This window comes from Chrysochloris asiatica, unplaced genomic scaffold (assembly GCF_000296735.1).
Source record: "Chrysochloris asiatica unplaced genomic scaffold, ChrAsi1.0 scaffold00183, whole genome shotgun sequence".
In the NCBI taxonomy this organism is placed as follows: domain Eukaryota; kingdom Metazoa; phylum Chordata; class Mammalia; order Afrosoricida; family Chrysochloridae; genus Chrysochloris; species Chrysochloris asiatica.
Genome location: NW_006408701.1, coordinates 5,202,712 through 5,218,446, shown reverse-complemented (window position 1 = coordinate 5,218,446; position 15,735 = coordinate 5,202,712).

Below are 15,735 nucleotides of genomic sequence, written 5' to 3'. Positions count from 1 at the left end.
ATTTTAGTGTTGGAGGAGAATATTGAAAGTGCCATGGGCTGCCAAAAGAACCAATAGATCCATTTTGGAAGAAGTGCAGCCAGAGTGCTCCTTGTAGGCCAAGATAGCCAAACTTTGCCTCTCATACTTCAGACATATTGTCAGGAGGGACCAGTAGCTGGAGAAGGATATAATGTTTGGTTAGGTGGAGGATCAGAGAAAAAGAGAAAGACCCCCAATGAGATGGAATGGCCAAGTGGCAGCATCCATGGACTCAAATGTGACAATCCTAGTGAGGTTGGCCCAGGATCAGGCAGTGTTTCTTTCTGCTGTGGATAAGGTCATTATGAATTGTTACCGAATCGATGGCACCTAACAACAACAATAATAGACAAAATGGAGTCCTTTTTTGGCACTGTGGGTTAATGCACTAGATTGCAAGATTGATTTGAACCAAAAGGTCACCGGTTCAAGCTCACCAGCGCTCCTCAGAATCACTTGAGAAAAACAAGTTCCTAAGAACTTAAGAATGCAAATTGAATTCTTTCAACATATTGATTTAGCACTGGAGACCCTTACTAATCTATGCCAAGACAGCTACCTGGTCAACCAAGTGGAAGAGATCCATATTTTGGTCCACTATAAAAAAAGTTGATTCATTGGAATGTGGAAATCATTGAGCAATATCTTTAATGTTACATGCAAATAAAATTTTGCTGAAGATAATTTAAAAATGATTGCACCAGTGCATCCACAAGAAACTGCCAGAATTTAAATCTGGATTCAAAAGAGGACATGATGTCAGATGGATCGTGGCTAAATGCAGAGAATATGAGAAAGATGTTTTCTTGTGCTTTATTGACAGTATACTTTGTGGATCAAAATAAACTATGAATAATATTTCAAGGAATGGGTATTCCAGAACACTTAATTGTATTCATTAAGAACTTGTACGTAGACCAAGAAATAGTTTCTTGAAAAGAACAAGGGGATATTGAATGGTTTTAAATCAGAAAAGTTGTGCCCCAGGGTTGTATTCTTTCACCATATTTATTCAATATATATGCTAAGCAAATAATCTAAGAGGCTGGATTATATGAAGAAGAGTATGGCATCAGGATTGGATATGCAGATGATACTACCTTGCTCACTGGAAGGGATGAGTACTTGAAATACTTATTGGTTAAGATCAAAGACCACAAAATTTAATATGGATTGCACCTCAACATAAAGAAAAAGAAAATCTTCACAATTGGACCAATCAGTAACATTATGACAAAAAAGAAAAGATTGAATTTGTCAAATATTTCATTTTGCTTGGATCCACAATCAATACTTATGAAAGTAGCAGTCAATAAATGAAATGGCATATTGCATTAGGCAAATCTGCTGCAAAAGACCTCTTTAAAGTCTTAAAGAGCAAAGATATCAATTTGAGGATTGATTCACATACACAAGGTCTCGTATGCGTGTGAAAGTTAAGCAATGAATAAGGAAGACCGTAGAAAAGTCAATGCATTTAAATTATGGTGTTGGAGAAGAATATTAATAGCACCACAGAATGCAAAAAGAACAAACAAATCTGTGTCTGATAATGTACATCCAGAATGCTCTTTGGTGAGCCTTAGTCTATCATACTTCAGACATATTATCAGCAGAGACCAGTCCCTGTAGAAGGATAGCATGATTGGTAAAGTGGAGGGTCAGCAAAAAAGAGGAACTACCCCAATGAGATGGATTGAAACAATGGCAGCATCAATTAATGGGCTCAAACCTAACATTTGTGAAGATGGCACTGACCGAGTTGTGTTCTGTTCTGCATAGGGGACCTGTGAGTTGGAATGGACTCAACAGCAACAACATAGTTTTAGATTTTATATTTTGGTCTTTGATAAATTTTAAGTTAATATTTATATATTGTGAGACATATGGATCCTGTTTAATTTCTCACTGGAAGACAAATCTCTCAATACTATTAAGATAGAAGAGCAAGCAGAAAAAAAGGATAAAAAATTGGAAGAAGGTCTAAGAGTCATGTTGGACAACATGAAGAGAAATAACTTAAGAATTATTGGCATTCCAGAACAGGAAGAATCACACAAGTCCGCAGAGGAGATAGTTGAAGAGCTGCTGGAAAAAATTTTCTCTAACATCCTGAAAAGTAAAAAGATAAGCATTCAAGAGCTCAACAAACCCCAGGAAGGATAGACCCTAATAGAAAATCACCAGGACATATAATAATCAAGCTCTCTAAAATCAAAGATAAGGAGACATTCCTGAAACCAGATAGGGAAAACAGAAGCATTATATACCATTGCAAGCAAGTCAGATTAAGTTCGGTCTCTCAGCAGAAACCATGCAGGCAAGAAGGCAATGGAGAGACATATAAAAAAAAAAAAAAAAAAAAAGCTATCAACCAAGAATCCTTTATCCAGCAAAGCTATCAATCAAATACTATGGTGTAATCAAAACTTTCTAGGATAAAGAGAAACTAAGGGATTTTTCCAAAGCCAATCCTGTGCTACAAAACATCCTAAAGGGACATCTGTGGGCTGAGAACCAACAAGAACAGACAACAACCAGAGATTGACATACGTGGCAGCACCTCCCAGAACTCAATCAACAAATAGAAGAGATGAGAACAGAATAAAACTACAAGAGAAAACTCAGAGGATCTGAGAGGTCAGTCTATGATCAAAACAATTACAATGTGATAAAAGGTAAAGACGTAGGAACAGATATCCATCCAGATGGTGAGAAGATTAGGTAGATTACAGGATAAAATAGACTACACTAAATGAAGGGCAAAGTTAATGGAATATAAGGTAACCTCAAAGAAAATTAACACTTCACAACATATCAAGAAAATGAAAATCAAAGAAGAACGTGGAGATATTGAAACTATTAGGAAACTCGCAAGAAAGAACACAAAAAAACATGAACTCAGCACTGGAAGACACACAGAACAGAAAAGCATCAGCACCACACACACACACACACACAAAAAAAAAAAACATACGTAATGGCATCAATTAATCCATACCTATCAATAATTACACTGAATGTAAATGGATTAAATGCACCAGTTAAGAGACGGAGGGTGGCAGGATGGATAAAAAAAACAAGACCCTTCAATATACTATCTGCAAGAGACACAGTTTTCACACAGAGACAAACACAGATTAAAAGTCAAAGGATGAGAAAAAAAATATACCAGGTTAATTGCAATAAAAAAGAACAGGAGTGGCAGTACTAATCTCTGATAAAATAAACTTTAAGGCAAAAACCAGCATAATAGATAAAGATAGATATTATCTCATGATTAAAGGGACAATTGAATACAATGTTGTTGTTGTTGTGACATAACCACAATAAATATCTATGTTCCCATTGAAAGAGCTCCAAAATATATAAAGCAAATTCTAATAGATTTGAAGAATGAAATAGACGTATCTACAATAATAGTGGGTGATTTTAATACACCACTTTCAAAAATGGATAGAACAGCCAGAAAGAAACTTGACAAAGACACCGAAGAACTAAACAACACAATCAGCCAACTGGACTTCATAGACCTGTATAGAGCATTGAAGCCGACAACAACACAACACATGTTCTTTTCCAGTGCACATGGAACGCTCTCCAGAATAGACCACGTGTTAGGCCGCAAAACAAACCTCCATAAATTTACAAATAATGAAATACTACAAAGCATCTTCTCAGATCACAATGTTATCAAATTAGAAATTAGCAATAGGAAGACCAAAGAAATAAAGTCAAATACATGTAAACTGCTGAAAAGCGACTGAGTAGTAGAATAGGTCTTTAATCCACATTGAGTTTGTTTTGTATATGGTGTGGGATATGGATCCTGTTTCATTCTTCTGCAATTTGATAATCACTTTTGCCAGCAACATTTGTCAAAGCAACTATCATTTGTCCATTGAATATGTTTTGGTCCTTTGTCAAAGATCAGATAACTAGATGTTCTCATGTTGTTGGATTCTATTTGCTAGAGTCTTGTTGATAATTTTTGCATCTGTATTCATGAGTGATATAGGTCCTGCTGTGCTGCTGCAAGATAATATGAAGTACCTGAAGGTAAGTTTGGACCACAAGAATGGCAGTTCAAATTCATCCGCCGCTCCTCAGAAACCCTATACAGGGTCACTATGAGTCAAAACCAACTCAATGTTACTTAACTACAACAACATTCGTCTATAATTTTCTCTTTTTGTGAAGTCTTTGTCTAGTTTTGGTATCAGGGTTATTCTTAATTTACCAAATGAATCTGAGGTTTCCATTCTTTTCTGTGTTCTAGAACAGGTTGTGTAGACTTGGTGTCAGATCCACTAGTAAAACCATTGAACTTTGGATTTTTTTTTTTTTTTACGTTTCTAAATTACTTGATCAATTTTCTATTTTGTTATAAGTCTGTTCAAGTTTTCTATTTTAGTCTGTATTAGTTTATGCAGTTCATGTGTTTAGAGAAATTTGTCATTTTCTTCTAGATTTTCAAATTTGTTGGAGTAAAATTCTTCATAGTATTCTACTATTATCCTTTTTTATTCTGTTGGTTCTGTTGAGATGCCACTCATTTCATTTTTTCTTCATGTTATTTGCATCATCTTATTATTTTCATTTGTTATATTTGCCAGTGGTTTGTCAATTTTATTAACCCTTTCACAGAACCAACTTTTTGTCTTGTTGATTCTTTCTATTGCTTTCCTGTTTTCTGTTTCATTTATTTCTGCTCTAAGCTTTATTATCTCTTTTCTACTGCTCCTTTGTAATTGTTGGAGCTTTGGGTTAAGGTGTTGATTTGGGTTCTTTCTTCTTTTTGGATGTGTATGTTTGTTGCAATAAATTGCCCTGTGAGCACTGTTTTAGATGTCCCAAAAGTTTTAGAATGTTGTATTTTCATTCACATTTGTTACAAGGAATTTTTACTTTTCTTTTATTATCCAGTTGGTATGGTGTTGTGGGAAAAACACTGGACCATAAGATTGGTTTGAACCATAAGGTCAGCAACAACACTTAACAACAATTATCCAGTAGTTCTCACACAGGGTGCTATTCAATTTTCATGTATGTAATTTTTCCCCTGATTCTCCTCTTCCTTATTTCTAATTTTATAGTATTGTGATCTGAGAAGATGCTTTGTAGTATTTCCATGTTTTAAAATTTACTGAGGCTTGCAATCTGTGACCTAAACATATGTTGTATTCTGGAGAATGTTTCATGTTCACTGTAAAAGAATGAATATTGTGCTAATGTTGGGTTGAGTGCAATGTATAAATCTATGAGGTCAAGTTGGTTGGTTCTGTTCTTTAGTTCTTCTGTTCTATGTTGAGTTTCTTGGCATTTGTTCTGTTCTTCAGCAATTGTAGTGTATCAAAATCTCCTAATATTATTGTAGAGCTGTTTAGTTCTTCAATTCTCGTAGTGTTTGATTTATGTATTTTGAAGCTCTTTCATGGGGAGCATATGTATTTATTATGGGTATGTTCTCTTGTTCAATTGACCCTTTAATCATGAGATAATGTCCTTCTTTGTCCCTTTTGCAGCTTTTTGTCTTTAAATCTATTTTATCAAAAGTTAATATTGCCACTCCTGCTCATTATTGATTGCCATTACCTTAAAATATTTTTCCATCCTTTGATTTTTAGTCTATTTTTGTCTCTCTGTAATATGAGCCTCTTGTAGACAAAATATTGAAGGATCCTGTTTTCTTATGCATTCTACTACTTATTCTCTGTCTCTTGAGTGGTGGCTTTAATCCATTTATATTCAGTGTAATTGTCAATAGTTATGAATTGATTGTTGTCATTTTCTGTGTGTTTTTTTTGTGTGTTTTGTTGAGTTCTTTGTTAAACATGATTTTCTGTGCTGAGTTCCTTTTGTTTGTGGGTTTACTTGATATTTTCTTTGTTGTTGTTATTTTAATGTTCACCAAATCATTACGATTTTCCTGTTTTATATTTTGATGTGAACATTTATTTTGAGGCTATTCTATATTTTATACATTTTGTTTTGTTGTGAAACCTACTTGATTTCTTTGCCACTTGCATGGCCAGTTAAGACACGAGTATCTCTTTTCACATTGTAATTATCGTCATTATAAATTGATAACTCTGTTTCCCTATTTTCAGTCTTTTAGGTTTGTTTTCCTTTGGATACTTTTGTATCTGTATTGATTTCTGGGTGTGTTGTCATGTATGCTAATCTGTGGTTATTGTCAGCCCAAAGAATTCCATTTAGAATTTTTGTAACGTTGGTCTGCTGATTAAAGATTCATTTAATTTCTGTTTATCTTGAAATGTCCCAATATTAGTAATATTTGAGGGACATAGATGGTCATTGTTTTTCTTTCAGATCTTTATATATGTCATTTTATTGCCTTCTTGCCCACATAGTTTCTGCTTAGAAATCTGAGCTTAGTCTTAATGCGTCTCCTTTGTCAGTAACTTGGTTTTTCCAAGCTTTTCTCGGGATTCTCTGTCTTTGGTTTAGAAAGTTTGATGATGATATATCTTGGTGATTTTCTTTAGGGGTCTATCCTATTTTGGATTTGTTTGACTTTGTAAATGCTTAACTTCTTGTCTTTCATAATGTTAGGAATGTTTTCTTCCAACAACATGTTGATAATATTATCTGTACTTTTATTTGTCTATTCCTGTTCTGAAATTCCAGTCACCTATAAGTTTTTCCTCTTGATGATGTTCAACATAAACATTAGGCTTTCTTCCTGTATTATTTTTCTTTTTTGTGTGTGATTGTTTTAACATACTAGGATTGAGAGAGTTGTCTTCAAGCTCTCTAATTCAGTCTTCCATTGATTCAAATCTATTCCTTTGTCCTTTCGGTTCATTATCAATTTCTGAAATCTTAACATTAATCTTCTTAATTTATATTTGCATATTTTATACTGTTTCTCTAATTTTGTATTTATTTTGGCAGTTTATTCTTGTAGTGTTTTCCTGAATTCTTCTAAAATTTTTTTCTTGTACTCTTCTTGATTTCCTTTGCAGTTTTTCTGATCTTCCTCTCACTCCATTGAATGCACCTAAATATCATTCTTTTGAATTCCTTATCAGGTAATAACAATACCTGCTCTTCCTTGGAAACAGTTTTTGGCTCTGAATCGTGGTTACTTGTTTGAGCAACTCTGTCTTGTTTCTTCATGTAAACTGAAATTATCTGTTTTCTCTGAGACACTGTGTTGTTGTATTTGTATTTAATTGATGATTGTATGTTGATGTAGTCTTAGACACTTACCACCTGCCTCCTTGTGGGTGTGAATAGAAAATGGAATGTTGTGTACAGTTCTCCATTTGTTGTTTGTGCCATTCAGTTCAGGATGGGTTTGGCTGGTTTTTACAACTAGCTGGTGTGGCAATGTGGGTTAATGCGCCAGACTGCAAAGTCATTTGAACTGCAAGGTCGACATTTCAAGCTCACCAGTCACTCCTAGGAAACCCTATACAGGGTCACTATGGGTTGGAACCAACTCGACAGTACTTAACAACAGCAACATCACTGATCAGGAGCTATAAGAGCTGGTATAGTGGCTCTTGCCTATTGGGTGAGGTTGCAAGAGGTACACATGTAGTTGGTTTCTATGGTCATGGTTGCTGTCTCTTGTCAGGTGGGGCAAGAAGGAAGCATTAAAACACACACAAAACCAAACAAACAAATAACAGCAACAAAGAAAATAATTAAGGAGGAAAAAAGAAAGCAACAGGCATCAGCAAGAAAAAAAAATGTGTTACCTTAAAAGAGATAAAAAGGAAATGCAAGCAATCTAGTCCCTTCAGGACAAACCCCTTCCAAGACTGAAACTCAAAAGGAACACATGAGCAGCATGTAAGCTTTCAGAAAACCACGTTGGTCTACTGGTGAGTGGAAGAGGGGAAAAGGTAGCAATGAAGATATGGGCTGAATTCGACTACATTCCATAGTCTCTGGTCAACCTGGAAATGATAGAATGAAGAGGAAGAGGTGGTTGATCTGAAGTGTGGTGAGACCTGGGAACTCCTGAGCCCATGTACAAGGGCATGGCTATGAAGGGCTAGAGCTGAAAGTGAAGTGTCCAGATGATATAAAGTGAGGGGAGACGCACAAGAATGCCCACACTTTCAGATAGTACCCATTTGACCTAGCTTCAATGGCTTGATGACCAGAGCTAGACTAGAGGAAGTTAAAGAAATTTGATAAAGGAACCAAGTGTAAATTGTTACAATTAGAGGAACTTGACCTATACATCTGGATGTAACAACTCAAAATACTATCTGAGAGGGACGGAATCTTTACATCATGGATGAATCTTATCCCCTCTGTACATAAGGTTGATAGGGATGGGCGACTCAGCCATTGGCTACCTAAAAAGGGAGACAATAAAGACATGAAATGGCTGGCTTACAATTTTTCAAGAGGGAGTTTAGTTTCAGAGTGTGCAGGGGAAAGTAGCAGCACTCCCACTGAATAGTTTTTATCTTGTTTAGATGGGTCTGGTGAAAGTAGATAGGGATTAGATTCTTATGATTCAAAAGTGAGTAATTGTTAATATGATTAATTGCAATTGTCACAACTGTAAAAAAGAAAATAAAAATAACAAGGAAAATTTAAAAAGAAAAAGCACCATAAACAAAATGAAGGAGTTTAAAGAAGAGAAGAAAAAGAAACAAGAGAATGTAAAGAAAAATCAAGAAGAATAAAAGATGGAAGGGGGAAGAAAAATTGAAAAGAAGAAGAAAAGCAAAACAGAGAAAGGATATATAAAAAAAAAAAGCAAGAAGTAAGAATAATAAGGGGAAAAAAAGTAAATGAAAGGGACAAAAACTAGGACAGCAGGCCCAGAAAGGAGAAAACTATGGGGAGCTCCTGCCAGTCAAGGAGCTCATGAGGTGGGATGAGGAGGTGGGATAAGGAGAAGAAGTGTTGTGCCTTGTCTTAGATGTTGTCTATGGTAATAGCAGCCAACCCGGAAGTACTTTGTGTAGGTCCTAATGGTGGCTGAGGTCAGGGTCTTTGTTTCCAGAGGGAACTTTCAGGCTCAGAGGGCAGCTGGGAGCAGAGTGGCTGGTTATGAGAGTTCTTGCTAGTCTAGGGCTTGCTGGAGACAGGCTCTGTGTATTTTGCTGGTCTGAAGAGGCAGAATTCACCCATCTACAGGCACCAGCATGGTGTCTCTGACCTCTGGTAGAGCAGGAGCTATTCTGGAGTTGAATGAGTGTGGGGGCTCTTCATACCCCTGGTCACAAGGGAACTATGGGGAACAAAAGAGAATCACACCTTTCTCATCACTAGCCCCCAGTATACATGGGCATTACTGTTGTGTGCTGCCTAGTCAGTTCCAACTCACAGCAACCTCATATAGGGTTTCCAAGGAGCAGCATGTGGGTTTGAACTGCCAAAGTTGTGATAAGTAGTTCAGTGTTTACCCCACAGCACTACAACAGGACTCCCAATTGAGTTTAGAGTCTATAAATTCCAAGAAGAAAAACAAGCTACTACCCAGAAAATTGCTCTGCATTTATTATTGTTTAGTTTAGTATTTATTGTAGTTGTTTTATGACCTAAAAGCCCTACAAATATTAGAAAGGGATACTAGATTGTAAGTAGTTTATGTTCATTTTACTTCAATTTTTGTTGTTAGATGCTGTCAAGTTGGACCTGACTCATAGCCACCCTATGCACAACAGAATGAAACACTGCCCAGTCCTTCAACTTTGCATTTGATAATTGTTTGATTGAAAACTGATGATAAGACAATGAATTCATCTGCTTTGGTCCCAAAGAATCTGTTGTCAAAAGCATAAAAACTATAATCATTTTTTATAGCCTTTTCAGTAAGCTATAAATTACCAACAACAAAAAAGAAAACACATTTTGATTAGTATGCATGCTGAAGGTTCATGTCAGGTTTGTGTTGGAGAAAGAAAGAATTCTTTGAAAGGGAGAGGATGGTGAGAGTTCAAGAGGTCAATGAACATATCGAAGCAATAGGAAAGTTATTTCTGAAACAACATGACAAGGAGAATATATTTCAGATCTGGAGATTTGTGTGAAAAAATGTGAAAAGTCCAACTCCTACATTTCTAATGATGTGCAAGAATTAATGGACTTTGGTCAATACTGAGGCTTCTCATTTTCTGTTGTTGTACCTGACAGATTTCACATTTTTTGTTCAACTGTATATTAATGAACTATGTACTGCATGGTCTCACTTTAAGGGTTTTCCACTGACATGTTGACATGACTTTTCATTATTCTTTTCTACATGCAACGTGAACACACCTTTGGACTTTTTCCTTGAGTTTGAGCTGACAGGGAAGATTTTTTCCAACTGTCTGAATGTATGTTCTCAGAAAAACCTTTGTCAGTAGAGGTCATGAAGGTAAATTCAACCTTAATGTATAAATGGAGACGGGAGGCTGGCTTTTCATAGGAGAAATGAAAGGGAAAGAAAGAGAGAGACATAAAAGGAAGAATATCTAGAACTGTCAAGGGTAAAAGGGAGAAGGCCTTGACTATTAAAACTGCAGGGTTTTGTCTGCCTTTGGCAGGAGTGTATAGTAGTCAACCAGGAGGATTTCTCCATAGGAGGCAAATTGCTTGTGGAGTCTGAAAATTACACAGTACTTATAAAACATTGAACATATCCCTAGTTACAAGTACTTAAGTATGCAATTTGGTACTTCTTGGGGAAAGTTTTGCATTACATAAATTTGTTTCAGAGCCTTCTCCCATTCTGGGTACAAGCTGAATAGTCGAGTGGGAGGTGGCATAGCTTTTATATCAATCACTATGCAAATCTGCCCTTGGCTTTGCCTCAGGATTAAAATATTCTAAAGTCTGTAAAAATTATTATAGTTGAGGAAGTAATGCTTTGTCTAAATAAACGTTCTTTTGCTCAAATCAACTTGCATTCTCCATTAATGGCATGCTTTATATGAAAGTCAAAGGAGGCAAAATGGATGAGTGATGATTTAAATGACATGTTTTCTATTGCTTTTAATATCAGAGCTAGAAGAAACCTTAGTCCTATTAAGGTACAGAACTTAGAAGCAACTTCCTTAGCATCCCAAATTGAATAGTGACAGAATAAGAGTCACCTCAAAGTCTCCTTGCACACAGGCCATTGTGTTATAGGAGAGCTGTCTCTGTGAAACTGTGAAAGAAAGGAGACCTTCAACCATTTTCAATCCAATTGTCATGGAGTAGATTTTGACTCATGTTATCCTATATGCTTCAGAATAGAACTATGTTCCAAAGGGTTTTTGAAACAGATTGCCAGGCCTTTGTTCTGAGGTGCCTCAGAATGAATTTGAATCACCAAGCTATTAGTGGCTGAAACAAGAGTCCTACTTAAATAGCATACATTTCCTCCTATTTGTCTATTTCCCTACCCTAAAAAGTCTTACCCAACACCTGCCTCTAGATCCTTTTCCTGCCCTAAACAAAAATTTACCTCTGGAGAAACTAACTTCACTTTCTTGCCTTCGTGTGGTATTTTGGACTTCTTAATTATTTCATGGGACTTGTTTTGGCCTTTCAATTTAATCTCAATGTAATTTAATCTCTTTTATTATCTATGACTACTCTTTAAGGGCAGGAACTGTTTTCTGCTTGCTTAATAATTCCTCCAAATCCTTTACCAACCACCCCCACACTGTCTTGTACTGAGCAATTGATAAATCTTGCCATTAAAACTGGAGTTTTAAGTTAATCACAGGCATTTTCAAAGACATGAAAAGATATGTTTAGTTTTCCTCTTGGCACATTTCTTTTTTCAGTCTTTGTACAATGACTCTGCATTACTTTTTAAGTAGAAAATTATACACCATTGAAAATAATTGAGAGGCCCACATTTTATTTTCCTTACAGCTTCAGCTAGCACTTATATTCTGATGTCTCTGAAACTGGTAACTCTTCCTAAAGTTTTCACCTAAGCCAAATATATGTATATCTATCTTACTGTTTATGAACTACGGGTATCTTCAAATACTCGTCAATATTGTAAATACCCTTACAGGGTTTATTAATTCAAATACTCAACAAGCATGTATCAAGCACCTGCAAGTGGAAAGGGACAGCTTTAGGTCTTGGACATAGATGGGAAGTTGCTGGGAGGGTGATCTGCCTTTAAGATTCCCATTCAGGCTGCCAAAGCTGAGTCCTTGGGCTCAGAGCATTCTGTGATAAGGAGACTGGGAATTGGGTCTCTCTCTCCCAAAACCCTCTGCCTATTATAGAAAACTTCCTCCCTGTTCTGAACCCACAGTAACCTTTTCTGTGTCTTTGATTATCTATGACTACTTAATTGTACCATGTAATTACTCTTGTAGCTAGTAGGGGACAAAATGTTCTTTCTGGTAAAATAGATCCATGGTCAGAGGACTGGACTGCCATGCTGTTTGGATTTGAGCAAAGTTTGGCTACAGGGTGATCAGGCCAGGTGCAATTGAACAAAGACCCTTTCCTCTTACTCCCTTCCCCTGCTCCCAGTCACTGTGAAGCAGAAAACCCCTAGACTTCTTTTGCATTGGGTCCTTTTGCCTGCAATGTAAACTTGGAGCTTTGTGTATGCAGAAGAGATTTCCTGTGTCAACTCACCCTGGGGGCAAGGGTCTGAGGGAGGCCATGGCCACAATGAATTTTACCCATTCATTTGGATCATAACCACTACATAAGTAAACAAAAGCTTGTGATTGTGTGACTGGGTAATGTCAATTAATTACCGAGAGCTACAGCCCCCTATGAGACCATTTTTCATCATGGCTCTCATAGAAGAGAAACAGATAAGGTCCCCCAATGGAGCTAAGTTGGGAGTGATGTCATACAAACATAACAATTAATCTGTAATGTCTGACTGAGAAAAATAAATAAGGGATTCAGATTTAGAGTCTGAGAAAATGGATGTGAGTGAATTTCAAAGTCTTTGTGGTTTCTATTCTAAAGAACCCGAAAAGATAACAGTTACTTTCCCAACATTATATAGTCATGCCTAGACTTGTATGGAGGTTTTGGATCTTAGACCATGGCTATTTTGTTATTACAGCATTCTGTTTCCCATCTATTTAGATGGTGGCAATCATCTTTAAATACAATGTCTCTTAGTAAATAATAATTAAGAAACAAGATGTATCAGGACCTGGACTAGATTCTAGGAATTGTTGTTGTTAAGTGCCGTTGAGTTGGTTCCAACCTACAGCAACCTTGTATAGGGTTTCCAAGGAGCCGCTGGTGATCTCGAACCGCCGACCTTGTGGTTCAAACTGACCTTGCAGTCCAGCGCATTAATCCACAGCTCCACACCAGGACTACAGGTTCTAGGAATAGAGTGATGAAAACACCATCATCAGTGACAAAAACAACAAACATGATTATTATGGATTACAAATACATGTTGGAATCCTAACTCATATCGATATAATCTATATAGCTATATATAGAATCCTATTTGGAAATAGAATTTTCTTTTTTATGTTAATGGAGCCATCTTACTGTAGGGTGTGTCATAAACTTAATCACTCCAAGCTCTTAAAGAGTTGTTAAAAACAAACAAAATAACAGATTAGACAGGTAGACACAGAATCAGGTGTGTGTGGGGAATAGATGCCATTCTCACAATTACAGTTATGTTTGAGCCCATTGTTGCTGCCACTACATCAATCCATTTCATTGGGTCTTCCTCTTTTTCACTTACCCTCCATTTTACCAAGCATGATATCCTTCTCCAGGGACTGGTCCCTCTGGGTAATGTGTCCAAAATACAAATGAAGTTTCATCATCCTCACTTCTAAGGAGCATTCTTCCTGCACTTCTTCCAAGACAGGTTTCTTTGTTCTTCTGTCAGTTCCCAGAAATTTTCAATATTTTTCTCCAACACCATAATTCAAATGTATTGATTCATTTTTGATCTTCTTTATTCATTGTCCAACTTTCAAACACTTTTGAAAATACTCTGGATTGAGTCAAACATACTTTGCTCTTTAACACTTTAAAGAATACTTTTGCAACAGATTTGCCTAGTGCAATATGTCTTTTGATTTTTTGACTGCTGCTTCCATACACACTGATTGCAGATCTGAGCAAAATGAAATCTTTGATAACCTCAATCTTTTCTCCATTTTTCATGATGTTATTTATTGGTCTAGTTGTGAGGGTTTGCATTTTCTTTACATTAAGGTACAATGCATACTGAAAGCTGTAGTCTCCAATCTTTGTCAATAAGTTCCCTTTGTTTTCAGCAAGCAAAGTTGTGTCATCTGCATATCCTAGGTTGTTAATGAGTCTACCTCTATTCCTGATGCCACATTCTTCTTCATATAATCCTGTTTCTTGGATTATTTGTTCAATATACAGATTGATGGTACAGCAGGACAGCCTGGGAAGTAAGGTAGGGACAGGGTTCCGAGGAAAAACTAGTGCGATCTCACAAAGGAAACATTCATATACCAGTCCCACGGCTTTTAAACTATCATAAAGTCTCCTGAGCCCACATTTTTGAGAAATCGCGCTAATAAGGATAAAGAAAGACACGTATTTTGGGACTCTTGCCTGTGGGTCCGTGGGTCACTCCTGTGACTGCAGAGTTTAGAGGGCAGGCGCAAGGCCAGGGCCGGCCCGTTCAGAAAGCGGCATCTCCAGCGGGGAAAGATAGAAAGAAAAAAAAGAAGTGCAAGAGGCGACCTAGCTTCTCCCCACGCCAAGTCTCCCCAGCCTGGCTTGATATCCCAATAAAAATTGGCCAGGTGCAGCTCACCCACGCACAGAGAGTGTGAGAAAGTCGGCAGAGGCTTTTTGACATCATCCATCATCCCCCATCTGTCACTGCATCTAAGCCTCCTGCCCCCACTCCTATCTAGCGACGAGGATCCTCCAGGGGCTGTTCTGGTGGGACAGGGGACAGAAAAAGTTAACCAAAACCACATATCTGCTCTAATGTGGTGATTTCTGTCCATGCGTTTATATTACTTCTGCTTTTAGTCCTTTGAATTACACATCCCTCCTGGAGGTGGGAATTTATCCTCCCTAAGTCCCATAATAAGAAGCAGCAATAGTGGCCATATAGCCAAGCTACAACATAATACTCCACCACTTAGACAAGACCCAACAACATCTGCTACGCATTACAGACGAAAAGGGAAGCCTATCTCCTGATCATATTATTATTAATAATAATAATAGTAAAACAATAACCATGACCAATAAGAAACAATCAATTTTATCGAAGCGTGTCCCAAAACAGAAGAGGGGAGCTGACACAAATTAACTGAAGACAGACAAAGGCTTTATAGAGGAGGAGGAGCTGGTTTTGGATATGCCTGAGAGGGAATTCAGAAGAATGATATGGAAACAAATTCAAATAATCCAAAAAGGGGTTGAGGAAAATAAGGAAGAAATTTTAAAAAAATTCTCCAGGAAAAATGAAATAGGATTGACACAGCATTGGAAACAATTCAAAACCTGCAAAAAGATACCCAGGTTATCAATAATAAGATATCAGAAATAGACAATAGCCTGAAAGGGGAAAGGAGCAGACTAGAAGAGATGGAAGCCACAACTAGCAAGCTGGAAGACAGATATCTCAATACTGCCAAGGTAGAAGAGCAAGCAGCTAAAAGGATAAAACAATCTGAAGAGCATCTAAGATTCATGCTAGATAACATGAAGAGGAATAATGTAAGAATTATTGGCATTCCAGAACAAGAAGAAACAGAGAAATCCACAGAAGAGATCGTTGAAGAG